At 40.3% G+C, this 24,169-nt stretch overlaps 1 protein-coding gene across 3 annotated transcripts in view; it reads right to left on the minus strand.

Moving 5' to 3' along the window:
- The window catches only part of CEMIP2 (cell migration inducing hyaluronidase 2), a 58,433-nt gene extending 52,134 nt beyond the window's left edge, over positions 1-6,299 (minus strand). For 2 of the 3 annotated variants that reach the window (XM_040579401.1, XM_040579398.1), the window contains exon 1: positions 6,186-6,299. The gene's annotated coding sequence lies outside the window, so the exon portion shown is untranslated. Of the gene's footprint in view, positions 1-441; positions 601-6,185 lie in introns of those variants that run through there. The other variant, XM_040579400.1, reaches the window with a different exon arrangement.
- Positions 6,300-24,169: the final 17,870 nt, after the last annotated feature.

A 24,169-nucleotide genomic window follows, 5' to 3' on the forward strand; every position in this document is an offset into this window, starting at 1 on the left:
ACAAAACAAAAAATGAAGAAAATGCCGCAATACGAGCGCACAGGTGCTGCCAATGCAGAAGGGGCGCGCTGTGGGGGAGCAGGGACAGGGGCGCGGGGCGCTGCCGCCGGGGAGCGACACGGCGCGAGCGTGAGAGGCGACACGAGTGAAAGACAGAAAGGTACCTTGCGGCTGCCGTCACGTGCAGGCTTGCCGGGCTGAAAGGGGATAAAGTCACTGACAAAAGCCGTAGCCCGGGCCGTCTCCGACCTGGGAAAAGAGCTGGCTGGAAAATCAGATTCTGCTTTCTGGAAATTATTTTTTTTTAAGTCTGATTTGGAGTAAAATCAAACTAAGCCAAAAAATGTTCTGAATTTCAAGGAACTACTGCCGGCAGCTGTTGCACAGCAAAGATCAATCTGGTTTAGAAACTCAGAGGCACTGTGAAACTCTAGGACTTACCTTGCTGGGGACCCGGAGCTCCAGGGCACCTCAGCCTCCCAGGCTGTCTGTCAGCTTTGATGTAGATCTGACATCGGGCTACTTTTAAGTTTGGGACCTCCCACCGTTTCCAGTGCGTCGAGGTTGGGCCAAAGTAATTACAAATTTTAAATAAATAAATAAAATAAATAAATTTTAAAAAAAAGCACCCTGATCAGATTCGAGAAGCATTCAATGACATGGTTCGGGAAATACAGCCAATGTTTTCCAACATTATTATTTCCTTGGGAAAATTCCAGACTGGAAATGAAGTGATAACTCATTTAAATTCCTATAGGCATTGCCCCGCGGAACTTTAGTATTAGTTCTAGCGATTTCTTCTTTGTTTACCAGTCAGCATAGTCTGTGTTTGCTTACAGCGTATGGAGACACCTAGTGACTAAGTAATAAACTGCAAAGCAACTTCGATTGGTCTGAAATCTTGGCGGTCATGCGCTGGGATCCTTCGCTCGCCGTGTTTCAGGAGGATTGCAGCATTCAGGGCGGTACAGCTGCAAACCGCTGCACCGCTGAGCAGCACTTGCTGTGTGCCGGGACAGTGATGGAACGAGCAGCTGCACTAGTTCAAGCGGTGACAGTGGCTGCAGCTCCACGGCACAGCTTGAGCTTCAGGTCATGGCTTTCTGGACTGAGATTTAGAGTGATACTTTTACTCAAAACAGAGAATTGTCTGCATAAACACCAAAAGACAGTTTCTGACTTGCCCTTCTCACTAAACCACAGAGAAGGAAGCCCTTAGGTGTATGAATAAGGCAGTTTGATCTTCACTTTGATCATGTCTCCCTGATTTTATGCCTTCTTCTTCAGCTTGATTTTTTTTTAATCCCCAGGAGTGCAATCCTTCTAACACGTGTGATTGTAAATCTGCCTCATTTCAACATATGCACATGCAAACTGAATATTTAACATTTGCCAACGACTTCGGCAAAAATGAAATTGAAAGTAGCTTGCCTTTGTTTAATGTGAAGTTCAAACACTTCCATAGAAAAAAAATGCCCGGTTCAAAAACAACCCAAACCCAAAACCAAATAAAAAGCCAGCATGGCACTGGACATCCATTTTACACACATAATATTATGTTTGTCCATGAAATGCACATGTCCAATTATTAATTCATTGTCTATTTGGATAGGTAAATTGTGTTAGTCTACAGTGAAAATCTAGCAAATATGTAGTAGGTGTCCTGTTTTTACTGCATGCACTGTATTTAATATGTCTGAACTTCCAAAAGTTGTTTTTTTAATATCAAACACTCAATTATCCTTCATTGTATAATCCTGTACAAAAAATAATGCTGAATTATTACTCAGGAATGCTAATTGTAACAAAATGTTCATGTAATTTAATTTGTGAAGATCCCTGTATTCCATAAATTATTTGGGGTCAAGCCTTTCCCCTCCTTTGAGAGATTATTTTCACTTCATGCAGTACTTCCACAAAAAATATCTGTAAAGGTGATTTTGCCAGATGGATATGTTTTCTGATCTCATTAAATAGGAGAACTAAACTCTTCAAATATGTTACTCTTCAAATACTTCTGTTTTTCAGTAATGCAAAGTACTGCTTATCCACTGGAAAGACAGAGTCCAGGAGCAGAAAGTATTTACTTTTTATATACTTGTATGCAGAATTGAGAAACACAGACTGCTGATCAACATTCTCAGTCATAAGCCTGCAAAGAGCACATTTCAGTGATACCTGGGTAGATGTTTGCTAGTACTACTATATGGGAGCATAAAGTAGAAACACTTCTACATCAAGTATTTTGAAGCTAAATATATTGTATTATATATGTATGCATGTGTGTATGTGTGTGCACCTGTGTATTTTAGTGTCCTGGTTTCAGCTGGGACAGAGTTCAATTTTCTTCTTGGTGGTTGGTGCTGTGCTGTGTTTCGGATCTCATGTGCGAAGCATGTTGATGGCACAGGGATGTTTTTGGTTGTTGCTGGGTGATGTTTCTACCGAGTCAAGGACTTCCCAGTTTCTTGGGCCCTGCCAGTGAGCGGGCTGGAGTGGCACAAGAAATTGGGGGGCAACGCAGCCAGAACAGCTGACCCGAACTGGCCAGAGAGATATTCCATACCACGGGAGAGCATGCTGAGTACGTGTAAGCTGGGGGAAGAAGAAGGAGGCATGTTTCATGTGATGGAGCCTGCTGTCCTGGAGATGGCTGAACACCTGCCTGCTGGTGGGAAGTGGTGAATGAATTCCTTGCTTTGCTTTGCTTGCGTACATGGCTTTTGCTTACCCTATTAAACTGTCTTTAACTCAAGCCACGAGTTTTCTCACATTTCTCTTCCAGTCCTCTCCTCCATGCCATTGTGTGTGTGTGTGCATGTGTGTGTGCATGTGTGTGTGTGCGTGTGCGTGTGTGTGAGTGGCTATGTGGGGCTCAGCCGCTGGCTGGGGTTAAACCATGACATTTAGACAATGTGCACAACACAGACTTTTTAGTCTTAGGCAAATCACAAATGCCTATGAGCTGTAAAAACACTGAATCTCTTATAGAATGGAATTATCACCCAACAACTATAATTTTGTAGTGTGATGGATAAATTTGAATAAAGCAATCCCTAAACCCTGTAACCACGTGCAAGATTGGACTTCAAGATTACCTGAGTATTTGCATTGTCTGTATCAAGTTCAAATGCCACACTAGAGAATTACATTTCCATCTGGTATGGTTTCTTTTATCACAATGCTTTGGGTTTTGGTAGAAAAAACCTTGGCCAAGTGTATAACCCAAAGCTTAAAAATAGCAAAAGATAGACTTGAAAGTGGTCATTGATGCAGTCATTACGGTCTGGTGATTTCAAAGTGAGCGAGAAGGAAGCCAACTTTGTCCTGAACAAAAAGAGGTACTAGGAGATGGAGGGGGTGAGCAACATTGACATGTATATGCAGTTACTACTTAAAATTAAGTTCTATTCTCTGAATTTCCATCCAGATCCTTGTGATTTAGAAAATCTTACTGTTGGTCAAATGAGGTAAGAGAGCAATCATACATATTTCTTTCCTTATTTCAGCCGTTCTGGCATATGTCCCAGGTACTCGGTGGTAATACCTTTTCCATATAGTAGCTGTGTTTAAAATTATCATACTAAACACATGGATTTTTAATTATCTTTCTGGGAGTCTAATGCATTGAGTAACAAAAAAAAGTTAAATTCCTGAAGTAGTACAAAGGCTGCCTAGGCTGAGGGGAGGTTTGCTTTTGGTAACAGCACGTAATGTGCTTCAACCAAAGTTAACAGCAGTTAACAAAATATAGCAACAGTTTAAAGGAGAAGGCTAGAGTTTAAAATGCATCCTGAGGGAATGCAGAAATAATTTGTAAGCAAGTTTTAGCAGAGAACAGTTTCGGTGTACTGCTTTCCCTTGCCCATTGAAGGATCATGTCATTTTTCTTTATGTGTGTCAAAACAAACCCATATACACTTGATTTTGTTATTGCAGGTCTATAAAAAAGTGTGAAGAAAATTATTAGAGAATTCATCTTAAAAAAAATACAACTATGTTGTGCGGGAAATACATTGATACAGGAGTTCGGAAGTCTGGGTTCAGTCCTTACCTGTTGTATACAAATAGTCTTTTAAATTAGTGACAATGACTGTCCCCTACAGCAGTGATTGCTGACAGGAGACATGTGGCCTCAACACTCCAGTATCTGCTCTGACTGCTTCAAGGATTTCACCAACTTCCCTCAAGCTTCCCCTTAATGACCCCTTACTGAGTTCTGCCTAAGTCCTACATTTATTCTCACCCTTCACTTTGTTACCAAAAATTTTACAGTGGAGAAACATGTCAGAATTTCAAGATTCTGGGTCATATAAAAATGAGATACTGTTGAAACTCAACAACAGAAATAAATTTATTTGTGTGTGTCTTTTAGATTTTCTTCTTTGTAATCAGACACTGACAGTGAATCAGCAAAATAATTTCAATATTCCTCTTAATGAAGTGAGTATAGAGTGCACTAAAGGTTGTAACTGGGTTTTTAAAAGGGTAGTTGAAAATAAACATGAAGAGCAAGTATCATGGGATAACTCTGAGGAACAGGATATACATAGATGGGAAACATGAAGGGGAGCAGAAAACACATAAAAATAAAAAGAAAAAAATAAAATAAAACAAACCGCAATGCAAACATGGGTACAAGGAAGCTCTATTTTGCCTTTTATACTTCTCCTAAAGTGCAGTTTGATGAAAGACAAAATGTAACAAATTCATACTGCATTAATTTTTAATATAATCTGAATAAAAGTCACAATTCCCTACAAAAAAAATCCATCCACTCACATAAAGAAACACAAATAATATTTTCTCATTCTGTTTATATTTTAGTTCAATGTTATTTAAAACATGATTGTGATTGTCTTCTGTATTTAAACACTTTTTCCTTGGAAAGCCTTCCTTTGAAAGGTATCAACCTTCCAAGTCACTTCTATATATATTTTAATTTGAATTGGGTTTACATTTATGACAATTTTACTAGCAAACTGTAATAGTAAATTTGCCTTGCATTTAAGGGAAATATTGATGGAAACTGATTGCTAAATGAGCTACTAGAAATATAACCATAACGACTATTGGTTCTACCTGCTTGTTTAGTCAAGAAACATAAACAATACCTAACCATATAAATTGTTAGGCTAGTCAGTCCCATGAGAGTTGGGTTTGCAGCGATATACTCATAAGTTAAAAGCCACAGTCTACAGACTTTACATATCTGTGAGAAATTTTTGATATACAACAGATATGAGACATTCCACAATCCATAAAGCAGACTGAAAATTGTTAAATATATAATTTCCTACAAATTGCTTGCCAGTCTTTAGTTGAGACTATTTGGAATACTATGACCATTTGTCCTTCACCTCATGTGCTTGGTGTAATCACTTTTAAATTATGCACATAATATTTCTATGCAATAAATTTATGTCCTGAAGCTTTTGCTCTTTACTTTTATCTTAACAGAGAATGGTTCTGGTTAAGACTCTGAAATGTACAAGAAAAGCAGAGATAAACCCACAGATTTCTGATCTGCATTCATATTAGAAGATCTATACAAGTAAACCAGATACATGACAAAATTGTGTCATTTTAATCTTGCAGAAAGATAGAGAGTCTTACTTCCACTGTAGAGAAATGCATTTTAAAGTGCTCTTTTTTGGTTGTTTATTACATAATGATTAAAGAGACAATATAAATATTTCCACAAGTAGAAATGCTCAGGAATATTACATAATTAAAAAGCATCAATAAATACATCTGGAAAAAGAACAAAGCTATAATGCTTCTAAATTGTTGCCAAAAGCAGATGGGGAACATGCTGAAAGCCTGTATTTGCTGGTAACTCACTAACCTCTGAGAAGAAACACGCAGGTAGGAATAAATTTTGTGTCCTTGAAAAGGTAAGAGATAAATTGCAACCTTAGAACTCTAAGGTAAGGTTCATTTCTGTGGCATTACATCCAAGTTTGAAAAAGAACTTTCCATCAAGCACTGCAACACACATTTCTTGCACAAGATGATTTGCTAATGCAAATCTCTGTATAAAGCTTTGGGCTCTCAACTCTGACATACAGTCAGACCAAAGCCTCTAAAATTATACTCTTATAAAAACTTCTCTAAAATTCAGTGAAAATACATTTGACACAATTTTAAATAATATTGTAGAATAAGGTAGTAATTTTGCTTACCTTTTTTTGTACCAAAGCAGTCATATGTATATGTTAAACTGAAGGGGGTTGTTTCCAGTAAATTTTCAGTTTTCTGTCAGCACAGTGTGTCACCAAATGGCTGACTGAACCTTTTTCCTTTTGGGAAAGAACAAATACAAAGGCTAATCACTGTTACAGGAAAAGTTATCTGTTGGGTTCCCTGCATAGGATATCATCCTGACCTTTCGTTTTTCACAAAAAAGAAAAAACAGGAATTGAAGTGTCTCATATGAATGACAGCCAAATGTGAAAAGAAGTCTTTGTTTGCCTATCAGAAATGAATCCTTTGATTGTCAGAGTACATTTGCAGTGCTGCAGAGCATGTATCACCTTAAACAACTGGAATTTCAGGTTGAGATATTCAATAATCCTAAAACTCACACCACTTTTTTAAAGTCAGGTCCTAAAACAGGAGCTTGAGGTAAAAGCACAATGACCATTACTGGCTTTGCAGATCCATTTCTTTAAAAAAATGTAAAGTAATCTTAAAATAGAACTCCCTACCAGAGCAGAGGTTCATATAGCAAATTAGCCTGTTTCCAACAGTAGCTGATGGCAAGAGATTACAAAAGCATAAAAAGAAATGTTAAGTAAACATACATTAACACTTGGTGGACTATTTCCCTGTCATCCAATGATTTGCAGGCTCTGTGTCACTGTTGATATACTTATTTTCACCAGCTTCTGTTGAAATAATCTCTTGTATTCTGAACTCACCTAAATTCCTAGCATGCATGATATTCTGTCACAAGGAGTTCTGCAGCAAAACTGCTTCTTTTAAGAAGAAATACCTCTTTCTGTTGGGTTTGGAGCTTCCACTTACTCATTTCATATGATACTCCATTGTTCTTCTGTTGAGAGAAACAGTCATTCCTTATTCACCTTCTCCATGCCACTCCATCACATTCTCCTATACTCATCTCTTTTCCAACCTAAACATATTAACATAATATATTTATTTGTCCCTTACATGGAAGCTGTTTCATATCTCACCATCCTTACTGTTCTTTTGCCAATTTTGCTGCACTTTTTTTTTAAAGGTTACAGAACCAGAATTGCAGCAGGCTCCAGAATATGAGCAACTTGGATTAAAAAAAACTGCTTTCTTTTTATTCTCTTCTTTCTCCAAATCATCTCTAAAGTCTTCTCGCTTTGTTGGTTACCACTGAATATTGAGCTGGTTTGCTTAATAGTGTTTGTTGTAATGCCAAGACCTTATTTCTGAACAGTAACTGTTTAGACCCTGTAATTGTGTGCATAAACTTTACTTAAGATTTCCTAACAGCTTCTAAGTACCATATGGTACTACAATCAGATCGGTACGTTAAGAAGGAACTGCCCTTCAGATTAATTCCATGTTCCTATTCTTTGTCAGTTACAAAATAGGAACAACGCAAAAATGATGAAACTTTGCAACACACCATCTCTTTTAAGAAAATAGAACACCATTTCCCTGTTGTCTCCTCAAACATTGTTATTTGATTTTAGATAACTACTGAGGGAGAAAATACCTAATAAAGCATATAACATGCTTGGCAAGACAGTGTTCTCAGTGCAAGTTTGCCATTCTTCATACACTTAAGGTTAGATACCACTAGATCAGGAAAGTTCTTTTCTGCTGACCCCTTAGTTTTCCTTCAAGTCCTCTTGCTACCAACCTATTGTTTCTCTCTTGCTTTTTAGTTCCACTCCCTTCCCCTATTGCCTATTTTACTGCAGTAGAAACACATTTACAAAGCAAGCCAGATGTACAAGTTGGACGGACACCAACATTTGATAGTCAAGTCTTACCTCCACAAAATTCCATGGAGCAAGAGAAAAAAAAAAAAAAAAACCAAACACAAAACACAAAAGACTACAGCTGGGAACATACTTCATGTTTGTACATAATGCGTCCAAAATTCAGTCAGAAAGGGTTTCTTAGACAATGATTGCTCAATTGAAACTTCAAGCTGAGCATACAGATAGCATAATGTCTGTCAAAGTAATTTTCTACATGTCTGAATTAGGCAGAGCACAGACTTCATGGAGATGGAAAACAGCTGTAACTGAAGTCAAGCCCTGGGAAGAATGATGCTACAATTGGGGTTCTACAAAAAACCCCACACAACCAAACCTTTAGAAAATCAGAGGTAATGACTGCGCAGGAACTAACATTGAACAGAAAAAGGTCCTGCTGGCTTTATGTTTACGTTTACATTTACATTTACATTTACATTTACATCTACATTTACATTTACATCTACATTTACAGCCTGTCTACAAGGCTCGTTTGGCCAACTTTTTCCACTAAGCATGGTGTTTCCTTCCATACATGACATTGTTTACAGGCATAAGGAATCACTAATGGTGCAGAGCTGCTACAATAATTAGAACTTTCCATGGGTTCAGACTAAAATTCAGGCGAAGCCTAAGTAATAAAGCAGTTTCTTATTGGCCTCTGCTGCTGGGATGAGCTTCATGCAGGCTTTGGACTAAATCTCCACCTGTACATGAACCAGATTCACACTCTAATCCCGGGGAATTAAGAACAAAGGAGTTGAGTTGAGTAAATATATATTAACTGTGTATGATGTGAGCTACTTATACTTTCAGAAAAGGAGGTGCTCCTGAGCAGGACTGATCAGAACAAGAACCTGTCTGAGACTGGGAAAATTTGTGTCCTTCCCTTGAAGCACTCAGCAATTGGAATGTAAAACCTTAGATGTTCACAGTCCTGCTAACCAAAAAGGCAAAGAAGTGGGATACTGTTGTTTCCCACAGCTATGGATGATTTTAGGTCAAATCTCTTGCTATGCATGAAGGATCATTTATTAGAGATTATCAGGACGTTTGTTATTTTACTTCATTTCAATTATCTAACACTTTTGACATGACTGTTTCAATGCATACACCTTTCAGGAGATGAAAACCAAATTCTACATGTCTACTATTGTATTGAGTTTGTGTAGCGAGGGTTTGGTAGCAGGGGGGCTACAGGAGTGGCTTCTGTGTGAAGATGCCAGAAACTTCCCCCATATCTGACACAGCCAGTGCCAGCCAGCTCCAAGACAGATCAGCCACTGGCCAAGGCTGAGCCCATTGGCAAGTGGTACTGCCTCTGTGATTAACTGCTTAAGAAGAGGAAAAAACTGCTGTACAACAGCAGCTGGACAAGAGGAGTGAGACCATGTGAGAGAGGCAACTGTGCAGACACCGAGGTCAGTGCAGACGGAGGGGCAGGAGGGGCTCCAGGCACCAGAGCAGATCCCCTTGTAGCCCATGGTGAAGCCCACGGTGAGGCAGGCTCTGCCCCTGCAACCCATGGAGGTCTACAGTGGAGCAGATCCCCACCTGCAGCCCATGGAGGACCCCAAGCTGGAGCAGGTGGATGCCCAAAGGAAGCTGTGACCCCATGGGAAGCCTGTGCTGGAGCAGGCTCCTGGCAGGGCCTGTGGCCTTATGGAGAGAAGCCTGCACTGGAGCAGGTTTTCTGGCAGGACCCATCAGCCTGTCGTGGACCCACACTGGAGCAGTCTGTTCCTGAAGGACTGCACCCTGTGGAAAAGATCCACACTGAAGCAGTTCATGAAGAACTGCAGCCTGTGGGAAGAACCCACACTTTAGAAGTTCATGGAGGGTTGTCTCCCATGGGAGGAACCCCACGCTGGGGTAGGGGAACAGTATGAAGAGGAAGGAGTAGCAGAGTCATACAATGAACTCACTGCAACCCCCGTTCCCTGTCCCCCTGTGCTGCTTGGGGGGAGGAGGTGGAGAATTTTGGAGTGAAGTTGAACCCAGGAAGGAAGAAGGGAGGAGTGGGGGGAAGGTTGTTTAAGATTTGGTTTTATTTCTCATTACACTACTTTGATTGGCAATAAATTTCCCCAAGCTGAGTTTTGCCCATGATGGTAACTGCTAAGTCCTCTCCTTGTCCTTATCTTGATGAACAAGCATTTCGCTGTATTTTCTCCCCCTGTCCTGTTAAGTAGGGGGAGTGAGAGTGGCTGGGTAGGCATCTGGTTGCCAGCCAAGGTCAACCCCCACAATTATATAGTAGTTTCATCTTTGTGGTGCGTCATTTTAATTGAAAGAATTTTTAGAAGGTTTTTCCCTGTTTATTTTGCACTTTTGAAAACAGCTTACTTCTAGTCAGCTTCACAAATTGTATTGTGTCACAAGTAATCAGGGAAAGAAAACACTTTTTTTTTCTGAAAGCCAGTCAGTACACAAACAACTTTCACTTCTAAAACATCTTCCTCAATGCAAAACATTTACTTGATGTAGAGATAATGAATTAAAATGAGGTAATAGAGACAAATGCCTTTGCATACTGTTATTTCAGACCTCTTAATCATTAATTTTAAATCAGTACTACCTGATCTATCTATCTATCCTGTATAGCGAATACTCAGTGACGTTGCTAGATATAAGTCTAAAGGATTATTTGCTAGTAGTGACCTCTTTTTTTGAAATTTATGGGTTCCCTTGGTCTCCAAAGTTTAAGCTTCAGTTTATCACTCCTCTCTCATCCCCCAAAAAAGGGATCCTGTTTTATTTGATTATTTGAAATTCAGTGTCCTTAAGTTTCTTGTGAGATACTATACAAATATATTCAAGCAATCTTAGTTATCTGCCTTGGTAAGCCTGCAGCTATAGAATTAGCTTTCAAAATAGGCATTGTATATCAACTTCTTAATGACAGAGGTCGCTGCACAACAAAAGACCTGAGAAGTGAATGGTCCATATGTCTCATGGATGCTAATCCTGAAGCTTAGTAATCACATTTTAAACTAAATATTAGTAATTACTATAGTCCTGACTGAAAAAAAAAAAAGTTAGTATGGCTAATAACTCCCCATTACTGTTGGTTACTGCCATATTCCAATCCAAACCTGGAATGGAAGAGGTACTTGCTTATTTGGAATTGCTTGCCTGGAGAATGTAGTTTCTTCCTCCCTTTAAAAGAATTTAATTTCCATCCTGGTATACCCAATGTTACAGAATCACAGAGTGGTCGGGGTTGGAGGGGACCTCTGGAGATCACCCTGTCCAACCCCCTGCTAAAGCAGCTTCACCCACAGCAGGTTGCACAGAGTTGCCTGCAGGTGGGTTTTGAATGTCTCCAGAGAAGGAGCCTGCACAGCCCCTCTGGGCAGCCTGTCCCAGGGCTCTGTCACCCTCGAGGTGAAGAAGTTCTTCCTCGTATTCACATGGAAATTCCTGTGTTGCAGTTTGTGCCCGCTGCCCCTTGTCCTGTCACTGGGCACCAGTGAAAAGAGCCTGGCCCCATCCTCCTGACACTCGGCCTGAAGATACCTGTATGCACTGATGAGATCCCCTCTCAGCCTTCTCCAGGCTGCACCGGCCCATCTCCCTCAGCCTTCCCTCATGAGGGAGATGCTCCAGCCCCCTCACCCCCTTGGCAGCCCCCCGCTGGCCCCTCTCCAGTCGCTCCCTGTCTCTCCTGAACTGGGGAGCCCAGTGCTGGGCACAGTAAATGAATGTTTACAGGAGCCTTAGGCCTTCAGCCTAAGTTTCCGTTTGTTCCAGTTCCTGAGCAGAGTCTAGGAATTGTCATCTTCTCCAATGCATTCTTACTCCTTGACCATGTTGAAGTCCAAGTGAAACAAAAATGGCATTCACCTGACGAGTCTGTTTAGATCTTAAATAATTCTCTAACTTAAGATCTAGCTCAAGAGTAGTTCAAAGAAAGGAACAGGCCTCCTGTGAAATTTCTGGTGTTGTCAAATACATATGAAAAGGTCAGCACTTTATTGACAAAGTAAGAAAGAGAAAGCTTTTAGCTGTCTGCCTTTGTCATTGAGGAAACATTTGAAAATTTGGCTAGTGACAGGGACTGTTGTCTCCCACAGCCGCCCCAGGGGAGCGCAGGCCGGGTGGGCTGGGCGGTGGGCAGGGAGGTGGGCTGAGACCTGGCTGATGGCAGAGCCCAGAGGGCTGTGACCAGCGGCGCAGCCCAGCTGGGGGCCCGCAGCCAGCGCTGTGCCCCGGGGCTCAGCACCGGGTCCCGTCCTGCTCAGCCCACCCACCGGCGCCCTGGGCGAAGGGGCAGAGCGTGCCCGCGGCCAGTTTGCTGGTGGTGCAGCGCTGGGAGGGCGGCTGATACCCCGGAGGCTGCGCTGCCGTTCAGCGGGGCCCGGGCAGGCTGGGCAGGGGGGCGGGGGGGGCGTCATGAAGCTCGGCAAAGGCGGGGGTAGGGTCCTGCGCCGGGGGGCAGCGACCCCCCGCACCAGCACAGGCTGGGGCTGACCTGCTGGCAGGCAGCTCTGCGGGGAAGGACCTGGGAGGCCTGGAGGGCACCGAGTGGCCCGTGGGCCGGCAGTGTGCCCCGGCGGGCAAGAAGGCCGCTGCCAGCGTGGGCTGCATCAGGAGGAGCGTGGCCAGCGGGTGGAGGGGGGTGTCCTGCCCCTCTGCTCTGCCCTGGTGAGGCCGCACCTGGAGCGCTGTGCCCAGCGCTGGGCTCCCCAGTTCAGGAGAGACAGGGAGCGACTGGAGAGGGGCCAGCGGGGGGCTGCCGAGGGGGTGAGGGGGCTGGAGCATCTCCCTCATGAGGGAAGGCTGAGGGAGATGGGCCTGTGCAGCCTGGAGAAGGCTGAGAGGGGATCTCATCAGTGCATACAGGTATCTTCAGGCCGAGTGTCAGGAGGACGGGGCCAGGCTCTTTTCCTGGTGCCCAGTGACAGGACAAGGGGCAGCGGGCACAAACTGCAACACAGGAATTTCCATGTGAATACGAGGAAGAACTTCTTCACCTCGAGGGTGACAGAGCCCTGGGACAGGCTGCCCAGAGAGGCTGTGCAGGCTCCTTCTCTGGAGACATTCAAAACCCACCTGCAGGCAACTCTGTGCAACCTGCTGTGGGTGAAGCCGCTTTAGCAGGGGCTTGGCCTAGATGATCTCCAGAGGTCCCCTCCAACCCCGACCACTCTGTGACCTACATAATACTAGCAATGGAAAAGCTGTGCATTACTATGGACCGCGCAAATATAGAGCATGAGACCAGTACATTTGATTTCTGGCTTGCACTTAGCAACATACTTAATCTTCCAGTGGCAACACTGAGATCTCTTATGGATTACAAATGGCCTAAACTCAGAGAAGTTATGGAATTACAGAAGCCAAAGCTGTGATCTCCCCTGTCACATACTCCAAAGCATGGAACAGTTTACGACCTCAGGCACCTGTGTTTGACCCTTCAAGCCTCAGCATGCAGAATCTCAGAATAGGTCCTGCAGGTAGCAACAGATAAGGAAAAGGGCAAACTCAAGCACGTGTGGTGTGTCAGCTACCATACTTCTTTCATTAGCTTGAAGTTTAATTAAATGTGTGTCTTACAGTCTTTAGACTCTATTATCTCTAGAATGCTATGTTTACTTCAGAATCTAAGCTTTCTTTTAAAAATGAAGAACTTTTAGCCTCTGTTTTGAAGCTGGAGCTTGGTAATATAACTTGTGTGTCCTTTGCAGGTTCAAAACACAGGAACTAAATCGAAAGTACCAGGCCTGAGTTAGTTTGTCTTGAGGGAGAAGGATAAACTCAGGACTTTTTGTGGCCCAACATATGCTTTTAATATACCGGATTGGGATGGGCTTGAGTTCACTAGTTCTCCCTTGTTGAAAAGACTCATAAACATCCTCAGGGAGACAGAACTCTTATAAAACTTTACAGTATGCATTCTATTTGGAACTAAATTCCAGCACACTATCTACACACAGTTCTATAGGATTTTTTTTTAAATTATCTCATTGATAATATCATTTCTATTTCACAATGCAGTATTGTCTACCTATCATTCTGCCAGTATTGTCTCACAAACAGTACAGTCATTAAATACTACTTAAAGGGTAGCAGACAGCTAACAGGATACAGACTCTTTTATCTTTGAGTCAGCTTCAGCCAGTACTCCAGCAGATGAAAAGAATGATGGATTTGAATTTATAAAGTGAGTTTAAAACAAAGTGTAGAGGAATTGCCTAATGCCACTGTGGGGAAGCACACTGAAGACAAGCAATCTTCTTAGTCCAATTCTACGCAACTCAGTGTCTGTTTTGTAACAATTATTGTCTTACTTGATATTCTCAGCAGAAAGGTCAAGCCCAGGAAGATTAAACACATCTTTTTGGGATCTACCCATTCTAGTCCTTAAGTCATTAACAAGGACAGTCAATAACATTGATAGACTCTCTCAAAAAAAGTATGTAAAATGACAAGGAAATCAGAAAAAAGCCCCACTAAACTGCAAGTACCTGTTTGAAATACAAGTATAATTTCATCCAAAGAGGCTAATACCGCGTGCCAGGTTTTGTGCTAGCCTAAATTCCTACGTTCCTACAGCACTCAAACCTTTCCACTGAAGTGAAGACTTTATCAGCTAATCTGCCTGTTAAAAAGATTCTTCAGACTAACATGTGAAATGTATATTAATGTTTGGTAATTTAGGCATATGTCAGCAGATGGCATAAAGTTAGAAACTGTTCAGTTGTAATCTAATCTAAAAATACCTTTAAATAACAACTGGTTTAGCATGCTTTTGTTTCACTATCAACATTTGCCTTTTGTTGCTCCTTGAAATTGCTTCTTCTAGGCACAAGAAAATGAATTTTATAAACACTAAATGTAGATGTTGTTGAACAGAAATAAAGAAATATTCTTTCAAATATGTCTATGCTTATCTTCTTCCAGCTGTTACTTTCCAATAACCTTTGTTATATGAATTTCCACAGGAAAGCACATGGGAAGATGACAAAATGAAAGGAGGTGTTTGGAGATCTTACCCTTCTCAAGAAAGCCCAGTATGATTCATTACTGATGTTTTAAATGTCACATTAATGTGTTACATTAAATACATTCAAAAATTCAGAGTCAACACATACACATAAAGTTATTCCTAAAGCAGTTAATTAATCTTATCTGTGCAACTAAAAGCATGATTGCAGGTCTGATTCAAAGGACTTACACAATTCACTTTACTGATCCTACTTCGAGGAGAATCTTAGAAAAATATAATAGACTTTAAATAGAATAAAATTTTCAATATCTTTAGCAACCAGTTTCAGGTCTAATTTGTTGTACCAGGACCAGAAACTTCTAAAGTCATGGCCACTGCCTTCAGTAACATGCATATTTTTTGAAAACTGTGATTTTAATCCCTGTAGCTGGTAAAAATAAGATGACCAGGACATAGTAAATTCAACTGTAGTCAGACTAAATGATCATATTTTTGATTTTGACTGTCCTAACTAGGTATATCAGGATCTGTTCCTGTGCAGTACTGGAAACACTCAGATTCCACTGCCACAAAGTGCTGAGACAGCTCTGCACCTTGTGATACCACCAAGGCCATCTGAAATGTTAGCAATAACTTTGGACAGAGCTCATCACAAAGCTTTAGAGATTGCGTTAGAGTTTAGCCCATGGTCTGCAAAGTGTGTGTGTGTGGCAGGGAATGGAGTATACCCTAGGGTATATGCAAGAAATCCACTGGGATGATGTATATATGTATTTTACCATTAATAAATAAAATAAAATATTTTTAAAACAGTGCTTGTTTCATCTTTATCTCATTTTTTAAATTTCTATTTTTGTGTATGTTTTATAATGTATATTATATATTTGTGCAATAGTACATGTACACAATTTATAAATAAATAAATATACATTTATTAGGAGTGTATGCTCAAAAATGTTCTACTGATAGAGGTGCATGATCAAAGACCATTTTTAAAGACCACTGGTGTAGCCCTAGCACAGTAACAGGATCAATGAAGAAAAGCAGAGGATGTGCCATCATTACACTTAAATTCTTTTATCAAAATAAACTGTTTTCCCAAAGACATATCACAAAACACAGGAACTGGAAAAAAGAAGTACATTTGTAGGGTGTTTTCCCCTCCTCCTCTCCTTTCCACTCCATTTTTCCATTTTCCTTCTTCCCCTCTGTTTTTCATTAGATTTGGCACTTCTCCATCTATTATTTTGTCCACTCCCATTTGGATTAGTTACATTTTTCTTTCAAAAATGTTTTATTTTATAAAGCCAAAAGCTCTTAGCTCCTGTTGTCTTTTTCTTCTTATCTTTCTTTATCTGATTTTGCCTAGTTCTGTCATAATTTCTCCATACTCCCACCATCCTCCCTTTCTCGTTCTCATCCTATTATTTTTTTTTGCCCTCCTCTACATAACCACAAGCCCTTTGTACCTGATTTGCAGACCCATCTTTGGGCCTTCCATCACCTACTTCCTCCTGCTCCCCTCAACCTTAACCTTTTTTCTTTTTCCCCAGTGGGACTTTTTATTTTCCACATCCTCTTTCCTGTTATTTTCTTTTCCCATAACAAGATAGAAGAGACATACTTGGGAGTAGAGACATGCCATTGTAGTGTTCTGTTTCCTCTAGCCTTCCGGCTACCCTTTCCCTTGGCAACAACTCTCCCCTTATGAAAGCAGGAATTGCTGACCATTTGCTGCAACAAGTCCCTTCCTGTCTGAGGTCCTCTACGCCACTGAAATGGAGAACACGGCATGCAGCCAGTGGAACCTCATCAATTTTTGGCAGCAGGTTGGAAGATTTCTGGGAGGATGCACAGGCTTGTGAAGCATCAAGACTAGGATAGTGACAGCTAGATAGAGTGCAAGGGTAAAAAAAGGGAGCCCGTAAGAATCTTCAGTAAGAAATGGGCATATGCACATCTGAGAGCTGTAGCTAAAGAACAAGACAATCTAAATTCAAGGAAAGGCTTCCTACATTTGCACATTAATTTGACTATTGTTACAGCAGCAATCATTACAATAAGCAGTGTGACAACATGCGACTTAAGGGTGAAAAGCCTTTGAAGTCTGAGATTATTTGTTGTTTTCCTGCTGCTGTAATTGTCAAAAAGTCATTACCCTAGGTGTTTCAACATACACAATGGCATAAGAAATTATCAGTTACAGTGAAATGTAAACCAAAATATATTAATGATGATATTTTTTCCTTAGAAAAATTCCTAGAGTTCGAAGAAAGGGTCACTACAGGAATTACCAATGTATATGCACACCTTTGGTCAAAAATATCATGTCAAAGTATTATAGTATATATCAGATAACTTTATCAACAAGTTAAAGATTGGTATTTAAATTGGTCCTCAAAATATATGCTGATACATGGTTTTACTGCTTTAACGGTGTTAAAAAATATCTTCAGTGCTTTGAACAGAATCTTTTCCTTTTTTGACATACTTCCTTCTAACAATGTTTTTTCTGAATTATTCTATTGCACAAACAATATCAGCACCTATATGCCATGAAGGTATTCTTATTTTCTACGCTAACAGTCTCAAAAATCAATAAAAATATGTCTGTACATATTGTTGTACATGTTATTGATCCATAACACATAACAAATGCTAAATTCTGTATTTGTACACTTTGGGTCTTCTCTCTTTATCAGATTACTCGAAAGCATGTGCACCTGTTTTCAGTTTCTTTGTGCACTCTAATTACTGCTTCTCAAACAGGATATATCAGAGGACAACTAAAGTGATTAAGGAGAAGGAGCACTCCCTTTAAAAAGAAAATGCAGTGAAACCTGCTAGGGGTAAGATGATGGCAGAACTGTGCAGAACTGTTCAGCATTAGGAATGAAATTTTTAGATTGATTTAAAATAAAGAAAAGAAAGTACTTCTTTTAGAGTGAGTAATGAGTTCTTGGATTTGTAGACATAGAACAACAGTATCAAGAAGTTCAAAAAGGGGATAAACAACATTAAAAAAGATATTAAAGGGCATAGGTTTGGATGTATGCTTTGACATTTCTAGTTCTGTAATTCTGTATGCCAGTGGACTATGAGAAGATCTGACAACAGAGAGTACACAGGTCTGCAAGCTCCTCCTAAATAGCATCTCCAGCTATCACTCCTGCAGGATACTAGGACAGATGGACAACTTACTTGACACACTAAGACACTTTTAAAGAAAATCTATGGCAAGAGAAGCATTTACTGTGCATTAGTTGCTAATCTGTTTGCATGTTCTGACCAATGTGTAAATGTGATACAATTTAAGAAGCATATGTAATCCTGCATTTATTGTGGGTACAGTCACAGGGTTATTGCAGAAAATCTGCTATATAAGACATTAATACATTTGCTTAAGTAAAATATTATTGTGTACGCATATCCTGTTGCTCTACATGCAGTCTACATAGTGCAGAAAGCTCCAATAATACAAAACTGAGATGTGAGAACAGTTTCCTGTATGTTTCATGGAAGCCTAATGGAGTGGATCAGCTTCCATCATCATGATCAAATTGCCTTTTTAATTAGGCCTATGTAACAGGGAAAAAAACCCCTATCAACCATGAAAGGGAAGCACAGAAAAGCACTGCAGCCAGCTAAATCATTCACTATGAGTAAGAATCAAATCCTTGGCTATCATAAATGATCATGATTGACTCTGATGAAACTATACAATTATACAACAGCTATGTATTTAACAGTCTTTTGTACAGTGATGTATGGAATTGTGTCTTTAAAAATAGTCAAATACTTAAACACACACATACACCTTAGGGATTCCTAGTCACTTGTAAAATCCAATTTTCACCAAAGTCATACAGTACTAATTACAATTCAAATTTAAATAAAGGAACAACCCAACTACTATTAAAAACACACATTCTTATGGGAGGCCAAGTCCTCACATACCACACAGAAAAAGAGACAACTTGGCCCAGAAGAGCTGCTGAACACTGATGAAGCAATAAACAGAAATGAGTCATAATACTTGGTTCACATGTCAACACTCTTGTTCATGTATGATTGTTTTTTAGAGTAACTATTCCCCAAACATCCCTGTAAACAAACTTGTTTAGGCAAATTTCTGTAGAAAGGAAGCATAAATGTCAGAGCTGAGAGAGTCATGGGCAAACACAATGCGATGTTGTTATTCATGAACAATGCCTTACATAAAATGCATCATCTCCTTACTGTTAGTACGTGAAAAACCTAGCATGACAATAACACATTGTAAGAGCACAGTTGGAAATGATCCATAAATAAATCTATAAATAGATTTAACATTTACCATATCTGCATTATTCTGGAAGTGCCTCCAGGACTGCACATTCAGATTTGTCAGTCCTCATGGGTTTACCATGCCTTATGATACCTTTTTTCTCTGAAGAGCTCTAGCTACTGGCAAGTGAATCTCAACTTTTCCTTAAAACAGAACCTTCTACCCTTTGTAACTACAGAGGAACACATAAAATACAGCCTATGAATCATGCTAACTTTTAGAATGCTCCAATTCTCTTTGTTTAGGAATCGTAAATGACAGAATGACAGGTTATCTATTACACACCTGCTATGATGGGCAAACTGAGAGAGTGACGGGTTCAACAACTATAGAAGAACAGGAACTCATACACTTTTCCAAGAATGTATTCCTCCTCTATCCTCTTGTTCTGGCTCCAAGCATATGGTCTGTGTTACACTACTTGAGTGGCCACAAAACCTCTGACAGGTAACGGCTTTTATTCAAGCTTGTTGCCAACTACAAGTGATATTACAACACAAACCAAATTCTGGTAAGTAAATCATGAATACTTTGTCCTTCTGTGTACAGCAGGTTACAAAAGAGTTGGCCAAATACTAAATAAAGAAGTAAACTATATACACAGTACCATCACATGCTGTCTTGGGTAGCAGAAAGGTCTGAAGAGCATAATGCCTCTCGCCAGCACTGTTAACACAACAAAACAGAACATCCTGGGAGGACATTTCAAACCAGTGACCAGCAGAGTCCTGCTCTTGTTCTGAATAGTGTGCAGCATCTACCAACTGTACCTAGCAAACTTACTTTAATGAAGATTTGGGGCAAAATCACAATGCATCATATGTGCCTCCAAATCAGTAATGCTCTGACAAAGCTGCTGGTATTTTGAGTCCACACTCTCCTTGCTCTCATTAGCATGGCTTGCAATCCTTTTACATTTAAAATGTACTTAGACTATATGATCTTTAAAAGCAGATGACTTGCCCAACCAAGGACCTTTGCAATGCTTCAGATGCTTGTGAAAGATGTGCGCTGCTGTTATATATCTTCCAGGTACTAGATCAGTTACCGATCAAATGACTTAAAACGCTATTCTAGCTTAAGCCTTCTGCGGATCTTTGGTTATAACTCTGTTTTAGAACAATATAGTAAATCCACTATTTACCTAACTCCAGAAGAAAACTTCAGGCCAAATCATCTGTGGCTTTGTGGTTTTGGAAGGAAAAAATGTCCCAATATGAAAGTCTGATTCCATTCATATGGATATACCCCAGGCTCTAGGAGGAGGCAGGGCACAGCAATCTACTTGAGATGTGCACAGCTTCTAGCACAAGAAGAAAGTAAATCAACAATCTCATCTTCAAAAATCTCTCTTCCATGCCTTCTCTTCAGTGCTGAAGGTTATAAAACTACTTGCCCTCTGTAAGCAAAAAAACCCTGAAAACAAAACATTAAAATTACAACCATTTGTATGATGCCTCATTTACCAACCACAAAAACTCTTCTAGGCAACAAAATGCTTTTGAGGTTTTCCAATTATTTTGAAATATATTATTAGACCAAGATACCTGACTAATAACTCTAGGGAAAAGTTGATGCTGAGATTTTTTTTAAGGTCAGCCCCTTCTCATTGGTAAATTAATCAGTTTTTAAGAATATTTCTTTTACAATATCCTCTTTTTCAAAACATTTTCCTTGCCATTTTACCAGAAATACGTGAGAATTTTACTTTCTTTCCTAAAAAGAAGGTGCAAGAGGTCCTACCTGAGAAATAATGATAATAATAAAAAAGTATAAATTATTTTTGTCATCATACAATGGAATTTCTTCACAGGGAAACTTTGCTTCTTTCTATGGCTGTCTTACAATTAATATTCTCTCAGTGCAAATTGGTTAAGAAGTTCCATATATTAAGTGTTCTAAAGCTATTTCATGCAGAAAATTCAGTCTGGTGCTACTTAATGCTCACTGGGTTTTCTCCTTAACTTCTAAAGATCAGAAAGAGTCAAATGTTATCTGAACCATTTAAGGGAAGGGGAGCAAGCCTGATGCACAGTTAGAAGCTCATGGAAAACCTTTTTTTCCCCCCAATAAGAATATAAACAAGTTTTCATTATTGTTTGAAAACACTATTCAAGGGAATTAGAACAAGCTTTATTAACTAATTTTATTACAACAACCCTACATCCATTCAGTCTCCTCTGCTGCTTGCCAAGCACATAGGGTAATAGTAGTTGTGAATGCGGCACTCCCACCTTTGAGAATGTATAAGACATCTCTCGAGCACTTTTTCTCCTTCCAAGATAGCATGCCTATACTTCACATCTAGCTTTTCAGTTTTCCTGCAGCATGATCTCTGATGACACTGCCTGTGGTACAAGTTTTGGTACTAGTCAGTCTCAGCAACAGCACATCAAATTGTGGTCTCAGGATTAAGAGATAAAGAGTTTTTTCTGCAGCAGTCTTTTTGTGGCTTTCTGCTGCTGAGAAATAAACCATCAAAAGTAGGGAGCACTAAACAAAGACAATTCTTGTAACTCAACAGTCTCTACTCCTGAGCTGGTGTACAGTGATGGCACACAAATATGTGCAGTGCCAAGCCTCTAAAACATTCGCATGCCATACTTCACAAAACCAAACAATGGCTGAGGTTGAAACCGGGCCCTTGAGATCATCTAGGCCAGGGGTCCTCAAACTACGGCCCACGGGCTGGATACGGCCCCCCAGGCTCCTCAATCCGGCCCCTGGTATTTACAGACCCCCCGCCCCCCGGGCTGGGCATTGGGGGGCAAACCAAGCAGCCGCAGATGGCTGCCTGCCACTGCATCCGCGCGCTGGCCCCCCAGCCCCCTGGTTAAAAAGTTTGAGGACCCCTGGTCTAGGCCAACTCTTGTGCCAGGGCAGGGCCAACTACAGCAGGTTCCCCAGGGATGTGCTCAGCTGTGTTCCAACTATCTATAAAGATGGGACCTCCACAGTTAGTTCCAGTGTTTGACAACACTCACAGAAAAAAAAAAAAAAAAGGAAAAAAAAGTTTTCTGGATTCAGATTGGATTTCCTGTTTTTCAGTGTATGCTCATTACCTCTTGTCCTCTCAGTGGGCAGTCTAGGGGAAAGTCCAGTTCTCCTCATTCCTTCGCTCCACAAGATCCTCCCAGACCTTTTCTTCTCTAGCTGAAGAGCCCCCAGCTCTTTCAGCCTCTCCTCCTATGACATATGCTCTAGTCCTTCAATCATAGCTGTGGTCCTGCACTTGAGTTGCTCCAGCACATCCATTATCTTCCTTACACTGGTACCCAGAACCGGAACCCGCCCTCCAGATGTCTCCATACTCCTCCATACTGGAGTGGAGAGGAAAGACCACCTCTCTCTGCCTAATGCAGCCCAGGATGCTGTTGGTGTTCTTTGCTGTAAGGGTGCATTGCTGGCCATGGACAGCTTGTCAGCCAGGGTCCCCAACTCCTTCTCTGAAAAGCTGCTCTCAAGCCATCAGCCCTCCACTTCAAGGAAAAAGCATGTTGTGCTTCTCAAACACTATTTTCCTTATTTTTGTCTTTAAGATATTAACAATGCCTATTCTAATAAGAAAAATTTGTATGCGTGGAACCTGGAATATTCCATAGTGAGAAGTACCATGTAGCCCGCCCTGCTGTACAATGTCATCCAATTAAAAAAGCTCAGAAGTAAACATTCAATTTTTTTTCACCACTAAAAAAAAGAGCTTGAAAAGGAAAGTAAGTTTGAAATCAGCCAAGATGAGTCGCTAACTGAACATACACTAGAATTCTTTGCTGCCACAAGCAGACAGTAAAGAGAAGGGAGCATTTTTAATTGTTTTTTAAATGTGTAGCTGGGAATACAAGACCTCACCTTTAGAAGGCAATCTCATATTTTACATAGATGGAATTGTTTTTAAAGTTGATTTACCAAGGTTTCCAGAACTGAAACCCAGTTTACTATCTAATATTTGTCTCAAAGAAAAAATAAAAAAGGAATGATACCACTTGGTTCACAAAATGCTCCTTTGTTTTCCCCTGAAATACAGACATTGTTTTGTTAATGAATGCTGAATCAACTCTCATTTATCACAAGACAATTGCATTTATAAGATAAAACAACAGCCAATTGTCAATTTCACCAAAATGATGGTTTGAGGACAAGACAACCACCGTGTCAAATGTTTTCCTTCTAGCTGTAATAGCTCAGAGTTGCTTTATATCGTTAACAAGTTTGTTGCCATAATACAATTCTCAATACAAGCTAGGCAGTGCCTGAAACCAATTTTAATTCCTTCAGTAAACAACTTGGCTAAAATTTCTAGGTACAAAATACAAATCAGAACAAACTGGCAATAATTAATCATGCACAAGTGGTCTCAAAGAGACCAGAAGCTTTACTCAGCAGTGTAATCCAGCACTGCTGAATCTACTGAAGACAGAACACTGTTAGCTATTTGTTCTGCTTCAACAAAACACAGAAACAAAAGCAGAGTAAGTGCTATGCCACCTTTTTAATTACAGGGTGCCATAATATTCCCTAGCACAATCACATAGCTCTTGTGATGACACTTGATGATTTGCCTGTAATTTGCAGCACTATCAGCTAAACTGCATCACTTATCATTGCAGTGCCACATTCTTTAATTGTGAATTTCTGAAGAGGACTCTCAAAATGGACTTCACCACAAAAAGTACTTAAATACTTAATGGTAACAATTTCCACCTAAATCAGAGATAGTGGCTAGAAGGTAGTAAGAAAATGTAATCCAACAGTGTATACAGTCTGATGTAACAAAGTGAGTTACTTATCTATTTAAACACACTTGCAATTGCAAATTCTTGGATTAGGATGAAAATCTTCAAGTTTAATATTGTCATGCCTGAATACTACTCTGAAGTTTAGAACATACTGAAGCACACTTGGGTC

Source organism: Falco naumanni, chromosome Z (genome assembly GCF_017639655.2).
Source record: "Falco naumanni isolate bFalNau1 chromosome Z, bFalNau1.pat, whole genome shotgun sequence".
NCBI lineage: Eukaryota > Metazoa > Chordata > Aves > Falconiformes > Falconidae > Falco > Falco naumanni.